This window comes from Lactuca virosa, chromosome 4 (genome assembly GCF_052849685.1).
Source record: "Lactuca virosa cultivar CGN04683 chromosome 4, Lactuca_virosa_CGN04683_v6, whole genome shotgun sequence".
NCBI lineage: Eukaryota > Viridiplantae > Streptophyta > Magnoliopsida > Asterales > Asteraceae > Lactuca > Lactuca virosa.
The window spans coordinates 457509589-457517830 of record NC_136429.1 but is presented as its reverse complement, the minus strand read 5'-3'; positions in this window follow the sequence as shown (position 1 = coordinate 457517830).

Sequence of the window (8242 nt, the reverse complement as noted above, 5' to 3'; positions counted from 1 at the left end):
CGAGTTCATGAACAACTCAGACATGTGGTCAACTAAGTCAACTTCAAGCCCCTTCCCAAACTCGTCGAGTTCTTCCTGTCATAACATCAGAACATATTGACTCTAACTCGTCGAGTCCCTCGTTGGACTCCCTGAGTTCTTTAGTTTCTGAGTCCTAATCTTTTCCAACTCACTAAGTCATCTCCTAAACTCAATGGTTTCACTCATAACCAGAAAAGGAGTTAGGGTTCACAAGCTGACTCGCCGAGTCCCAGAATAATTCGTCAAGTCCTCCATGTGACATATCTATTCAGTCGATTCTAATCCATTCCAATGCTTCTAACTCATAGATCTGGACTCCTTAGACTAGCATTACACGGAAAGTTGCTAACTTTATGTACATGCATGGTGTTATCAAGCTAAAACACCCAATCCAAGCCAAAATGAAGTTCTTAGTCATAGAATGGAGTCATGGCTGGATAAAGGTGGCAACTTTGAGCTTTTAAAACTCAAGAGTGCCCAAATCTGAAGTCCTTTCACCCACAAGGGTTCAAATCTCAGATTGACCTTGGAAATGGTGCAAAAATGACAACATACAAGCTAAGAAGGAGATCTAAGTGAATAACAGCCAAGGTATAAGCTTTATACCTCTATGAAGACAAAAATGAGTCCTTAGCTCTGGATCTCCAACCTTCCTTTTGCAACTCCAAGCCTTTGTTTCCTTCTTCTAGCTTTAAATCAAAATGGCAAGAAATAGCTCAAGATCACTCAAGGTTGATTAGGTTTTCGAGATTAGGGTTTGGAGGCGATGGAGGCTGGGATGGAGGCCATATATGATGCTTAAATAAGGTGCAAACCCTAATGATTAGGGTTTCATCCAGCCTGTCCTACTCGTCGAGTCAGGGCCACAACTCGTCGAGTAGCTCACTTAAAACCTGCGCATATACTGCCTTCTACTCGACGAGTTAGGGCCACCAACTCGTCGAGTTGCCCTTCCAAAATGAATAAATAAATGAATTAAGTGCATACCAGGAACCATGCGTTACAATTCTCCCCCACTTGTCTTAGACTACGTCCTCAAAGTCTGCTGCATTTGAAAGCAACTTTGGGTAATGCTCCCTCATCTCCTCATTGGGCTCCCAAGTCCACTCCAAGCCCTTGCGGTGCTGCCATTGCGCCTTTACCAACTCCACTCTCTTATTCCATAAATCCTTCAACTTCCTGTCAAGGATAGCTACATGTCGCTCGATGTAGTTCAGGCTGTCATCAACCTGAATATCCTCAAAGGGTACCACTACTGAATCGTCCACTAACCACTTCCGCAACTGCGAAATGTGGAAAGTGCTATGGATCTAGCTGAGCTCTGCTGGAGGTCTAACCGGTAAGCAACCCGACCCACCTGCGCCAAATCCCTAAACGGACCGATGGACCTGGGACCCAACTTGCTCCGTTTTCGGAACCGAATGACACCCTTTCAGAGTGACACCTTCCGGAGGACCATGTTGCCCACCTGGAACTCTAAGTCTGAATGCCTCTTGTCGGCGTAGCTCTTCTGCCGACTCCGAGAATTCTAGAGCCTGCTCTGGACCTACTGGATCCTCTCAGTAGTCTTGAGTACTACTTCAGTACTCCCCATAACTCTCTGACCGACCTCACCCCAACAGATTGGGGTCCTACACTTCCACCCGTAGAGAATCTCAAAGGGAGGTCGGTCTATGCTGGCATGGTAACTATTGTTATACGAAAATTCCGCTAACGGAAGATACGTATCCCAACTGCCACCGAAATCTAACACGCATGCGCGTAGCATGTCCTCGAGAGTCTGTATCGTCCTCTCGCTCTGTCCATCTGTATGAGGGTGGAAAGCGGTGTTGAAGTGGAGACGAGTACCCATCTCCTCGTGAAACCACTTCCAAAATCTGGAAGTGAAATGGACATATCGGTCTGACACCACCGAGACAAGCACCCTATGCCGTGCCACTATCTTTCGCACATAAATTTCGGTCAACTTCTCGGCCGATATGCTCTCCTGGATCGGGATAAAATGAGCGCTCTTGGTCAACCGATCTACGATGACCCATATCAAATCTACTGCATGTGCCGTACTCCACCCCAGTATGGGATCCAGACCCTCCCATGCACGGTCAACAATCCTCGACTGCCATAATCAAATGAGGCCACTCGGCTCACAATCCTCTCACACTTCTGGCGCTCTTCCTTCAGGCCCTCGACCTACGCCTCTCTAATCTGCTCCAACAGTAGAGTGATCACCGTCATCCTCAAGCGTAAATCTCTAATCGGAGCCGCTACCGCCTTGAGGCTCAGACCGTCGGCCACCACATTGGCCTTGCCCGGGTGGTAAAGGATCTCACAATCATAATCCTTTACCACATCTAACCACCGACGCTGCCTCATGTTCAGATTCGACTGATCCATGAGGTACCTCAAACTATTGTGGTCCATGTAAATGGTACAACGGACCCCGTAGAGGTAGTGTCGCCAAATCTTGAGGGCGAATACCACAGCCCCCAACTGTAAATCATGCATCGGTAGTTAGCCTCGTGAGGCTTCAGCTGTCTCGAGGAATAAGCTATCACATGACCCCAATGCATCAACACTGCTCCCATGCCTGTGATCGAAGCATCACAGTAGACTACGAAGTCATCTACACCCTCTGTGAGAGTGAGAATCAGTGCCTCGCACAACCGCTACCTGAGCGTCTCAAAGGCTGCCTGCTGCTCAGGTCCCCAACGAAAAACCACCGACTTCTTGGTCAGTTGGGTCAACGGAACTGCAATCTTGGAGAAGTCCTGAATAAATCTCCTGTAATACCCTGCCAGATCCAAGAAACTCTGAATCTCTGTTGGAGACCTCAGAATCTCCCACTGCATCACGACCTCTATCTTGGCCGGATTTACCAGAAAACCCTTCTGGTTGACGAGATGCCCAAGGAACTACACCTCATACAACCAGAACTCACACATGGAGAACTTCGCAAAAAGTATCTCCCTCCTCAGTGTCCCCAACACCTCTCTCAGGTGCTCCTCATGATGCTCCTGAGTCTTGGAGTAAACCAAGATGTAATCAATGAAGACTATTATAGACCGATCCAACATCAAAGCGGCTGGAGCATTGGTGAGCCCAAACGGCATCACCACAAGCTCATAATGACCATAGCGAGTCCTAAAGGCGGTCTCCTGCACATCGTCGTCCCTGACTCGCATCTGGTGATACCCTGACTATAAATCAATCTTGGATAACCAAGATGCTCCCTAAAGCTGGTCAAACAAATCATCTATCCTCGGAAGTAGGTAACGGTTCTTCACCGTTACCTTGTTCAGCTCCCGGTAGTCTATGAACATGTGATGTGACCCGTCCTTCTTCTTCACAAACAAGATCGGGGCTCCCCAAGGTGAACTGTTCGGCCTGATAAAACCCTTGTCTAGCAGCTCTTTCAGCTGCGTAGACAACTCCTGCATCTCGGGAGGAGCCAACCGATATGGTGCCTTGGCTATCGGAGCCGCACCAGGGACCATGTCAATCCTAAACTCAACCTGTCTCTCCGGAGGTATCCCACGTAAATCCTCCGGGAATACATCCGGGTACTCTCGCACTACCAGTACATCATCAACTATCGCCTTACCCTTCTACCGGGTATCCCTGACAAAGGCGACGTACCCTACGCAACCCTGCTAAAGGTGGGGCCTCGCTCTCGCTGCTGAACATAAAATCGGTCCGCGTTGTGGCCTCTCGCCCTGGATCACTAACTCTCCCCCACTAGGGGTGTGAACCCTCACTAGCTGCTGCTCACAATCGATCACTCCCCAATTGGGGCTCAACCAATCCACACCCACTATAACCTTATTCCCACGCAGGGGAATAAGAACCAGGTCTATTGAAAACTGCTGATTGAATAGCTGTAGCGTACATCCTTTATGAACCCTCGTGACCCTGACGGTCCTGTCATCTGCTATCTCCACATCCAGTGGGCAACCCTGCTCCCCCAGAGCTCCTACAAATCGCTTGCTGAGCGCGAGCGACAAAAAAGATCGGGTGGTACCCGAATCAAACAGTACCAAAGCTGATATACCGTTCACTAGGAACGATCCTATAATAAACACATAAAACATGAGCGACAATCAAGATAAATAAAGAGATAAGGAGAGAATACATACCAGTCACAACATCAAGAGCCGCACGTGCCTCCTCTGTAGTCAGCTGAAAAGCCCTGCTCCTCGCTGTGGGCGCCTTCGCCCGGCCTTGACGGCCATCTGTAATCCTTGGTTTGGTAGGAGCCGGTGCCGCCACCTCTCCTGTTGCGGCTAAACTCGGGCACTGGGACCGCTTATGTCCCATCTGATTGCAGTGAAAGCAAATCAAATATGATCCTATTGTAGTGGTAGCAGCTGTACAATCCCTGCTCATATGACCAATCCGGCCGCACTTGAAGCAGCCCGAACTTCCTGCCTTGCACGCCCCCTCGTGCATCTTGCCGCATTTGCCACATCGGTTGCGGCCCTACTGGCTCCTTGATCTGTGATCTGACACCTTGGGCTTCTTTCCCGCACCCCCTTGGATTTCCTCTTCCTCTCCATCTCCAAATCTAGCTCCCTCTCCCGAGCTCTCGCAATCATGTCTTCTAGCGTCTAGCAGCTGGAACGGCTCACAAACGTCCGTATGTCGCTCCTCAACATCTTGTGATATCGGGCCTTCTTCATATCCTCGTCCGCCACGTACTGCGGAACAAGAAGGGCCCTCTCTCTAAACATGGCGGTGATCTCAGTCACCGTCTCAGTGGTCTGCTGTAAATCCTGGAACTCTCTCGCTAGCTGTTGCACCTCAATCATAGGTGCGAACTCGACCCTGAACCTGGATGAAAAGTCACTTCAAGTCATCGCATCTAAAGTTGCGTCATCACCAATGGCATGTCCAACCTCCTCCACCAATCGTGTGCTCTGTCCTTAAGTAGAAAGGAAGCAAGTCGTACCTTGTCCCCATCGGGACATCTGCTCGTACGGAAAGCATTGGCGACATCAACCAACCATCTGCTGCTAGCAATGGGGTCCTTAGCCCTATGGTAATCTGGAGTTCCACATGCTCTGAACTCCTTGAAAGTCACCATACGGGCCCCTCTAATGGCCACCATCTCAGTGCAGAAAGCACTCAACCTCTCATCAAGAATCTCCAGGATACCCTCCTTGACTGTACCAAAGATCACATGAGTCTGTTCTAATATGTTGTGCGTGATCTCGGAGGAGATGAACTCCCTTGTCTGCTCGTCTAGCTGCTCAGCTCAAGAGCCTGAGCCTGATCTATGACATCCCCATTTTCACGGCCAGAAAAGACCGATTTGTTTATGCTTTCTTTTAAAAATCAGAGTATCCTTTTAAAGAAAAGTGTTGCGGAATTTGTTCCCATAAAAACATGATAAATATATTATCAAAGCATTTCCGAAGAAATGTATTTTGTTCATATTAAAACTTTGGGATGTCATCGTCAATACAGAAACATAAGCATAAACAGAACTTACATTAATTATCACTAATGATTTATATCTCCTTAATCTCTCAATGTAATGTGGCTCCGTATCGACACCTGTGATACAAATAAGCTTGACTGGGTCAGGTTGGGAAACATGGTTAGCACATAGGGTTTTCAACCCACAATAATATAATTATTATGTTTAAACATCAAACAATCAACTCAATTCCCCATCCCCATTATCTTCTTTAATCTTAAGGATCTACCCTAAGAATTAGCTATTTCTCGTTCATTAATTCCTAAAGATTATGCACGAAGTCCATCGTCACCAGGGTTTATCCAACAGGCACTAAGTCCATAGTCACCAGGGTTTAGGCACTAAGTCTGCATAGTCTCCAGGGTTTAGGCACTAAGTCTGCATAGTCGTCAGGGTTTAGGCACGAAGTCTGCATAGTCGCCATGGTTTATCTCATTTATCGACAGTATCATTTTTGGGAGTCCACCCGCAATACATGTCAATGGGTTTTTAGAGTACACCGGGTGAACATATCGTTCATAACACCTACAGGTTGCGAGCCTGCTAGTGTTCCACTGGACTGTCTAGAATAGTCTGTGGTTATCATCCATACTCCGCTAGATGACGGGGCCAACGCTTAGGTAAAGGCTTCTCTCATTTTCACCTCTCACCCTTATCTCATGATCTATATCACCTTTCATCTCATCATCCAACTAATCTTTCATCTACCCATCTTTACCCATTGTAATTTATAGGTATAAAATACGTATACAATTTAAATCATTTAAAACATGTATAATAGTGATCATCTAACATAGAAACGGTCAGCGGTTCATGATCGTCGGGCTCGGGATACGGAACGGCTTCAGCAAACGAGAGAGAGGTAAGAAGATTTGTTGTAAGAATGGATGAGGTCAAACTTTCTATTCATAGGTAGTTTTTGGCCTTCACACATCGTGAATTCATTGCTCACGTCGTGATCCAAGGCTGAATCACCTCGTAACTTTTCCATCTACGTTATAGGCTTGAATAGTGTCCATTTGACTCCTCACGTCGTGAGAATTCGTTGCTCACGTCGTGAGCTTGTTCCGTAGACTTGCCATCTGCATTCTAACCTTGAAAAGTGTCCGTTTGACTCCTCACGTCGTGAGAACAGAGGCTCACGTCATGAGTCCAGTCAAATAAGGGTTTCTGACACGTGGCATGCTCTCAGACAGCTACATCTTTGGAAGGCCATAACGTTTGCATACGAGCTCCATTTTTGACGTTCTTTATATCCATGCGAAGGTGGAGACTTACTCTACAATTTTCATTTTGAACCCTAAGGCTAAAAAGTAATCTATCATAAACTCACTTTTATGATTCTCGGTGTCGTGCCGGTTTTGTCGCGAAACTTCAACAGATCATAATTTCTTCGCTATAACTCGGATTTAAGCGTTCTTTATATGTACGGAAACCTTGTGACATATACTAGAAATTAGTTAAGATTATTTATTATAAATAATCATCTATAAAAAAAGTCATTTTTTGACGTTTATCGTCTCTAAATTGACTAGTCCGAATCTGTGGGCGTTACATGATCCCTCACCTGAAGTGCTAACTGCTGGTCTAGGGCGTAAAACCACCATTCTGAGAAACACATCATAAGAAACATCAGAATTCTAAACACAACTCGAGCGATCACATACACTACAAGTTCCCTGGATTCATCTCAACCTTCCTTGATTCGAGTACGAATCCTCTGCTTTCAGTAGTATGAGCCCATACTACCTTCCACATCTATCTGTACTTTCCTCAAGAACTGCCTTGACTTCACCAAGTCCCTTGTACTACTAATGCTTCATGCACTACTCTCATCCTAGGCTTGCCCTATGGTAATAACCATCCCACTATCTGCCATCAGCTGCATAAGAAGTCCCTGCTATCTTCCCCTAACCAGCTGGCGAATACTATTATATATCACTAAGACTAGATAATTCTTCGAATGAGAGGTTCTACCCTACAACGGTTAGAATCAAATGAGAGTTGCGAAATAAGGCTAAACCTAACCTTCTGAAATTATTTAGTCCTTGCAATATGTAATTTAGCATATTCATTTACTAGTTAGTAAAAGACAACTAGAACTCCTAAAAGCACAAAGCAAGCAGCATTCGAGCATTGAGTACACATAATCAAGCATATTCTAATTAGGCCATATTCTGACTACTCTGTACTAGCATGCAGGTCTCATATAGTTGATACACATATAACAGGCACATAAGGCATCTCTCCTAGATCCTTAGTCCTAATCTAGCATGTAGTTCTCATATAACTCATAAGCATACCATAACATAATTTTGTATGGGTAATTTGAGAGTACTTACTTGAGCTCGGCTGATTGCATGCACCACACCCTTTTCTCTTTTTCAAAATTCTTTTTGCTTTTTCTAAAACTCTATTCTTTTCCCAAAATCCTTTTATATGAAATGGTTTTTTTTTTGAAAATTTCTATACCAGTTCCTTAGTTTTAGTTCAGACACACCCAGAAGGGTGCCCGAATCCCTCCAACCAAGGCTCTAATACCAACTTGAAACATCCCAAAAACTACGATCCAAAAATTTCGTTTTAAATCATTATCAAAAACCATAAATCATCCATCATCATAAATAAAATCAAGAACCATGTATCTCAAAAACATCATGTCAAATACTATATCGAAATCATATGAGAAAATATCAGAGTCTCAAACAATCCCAGGCTGAAACTGTGGTGTGTGCTATGCGATCA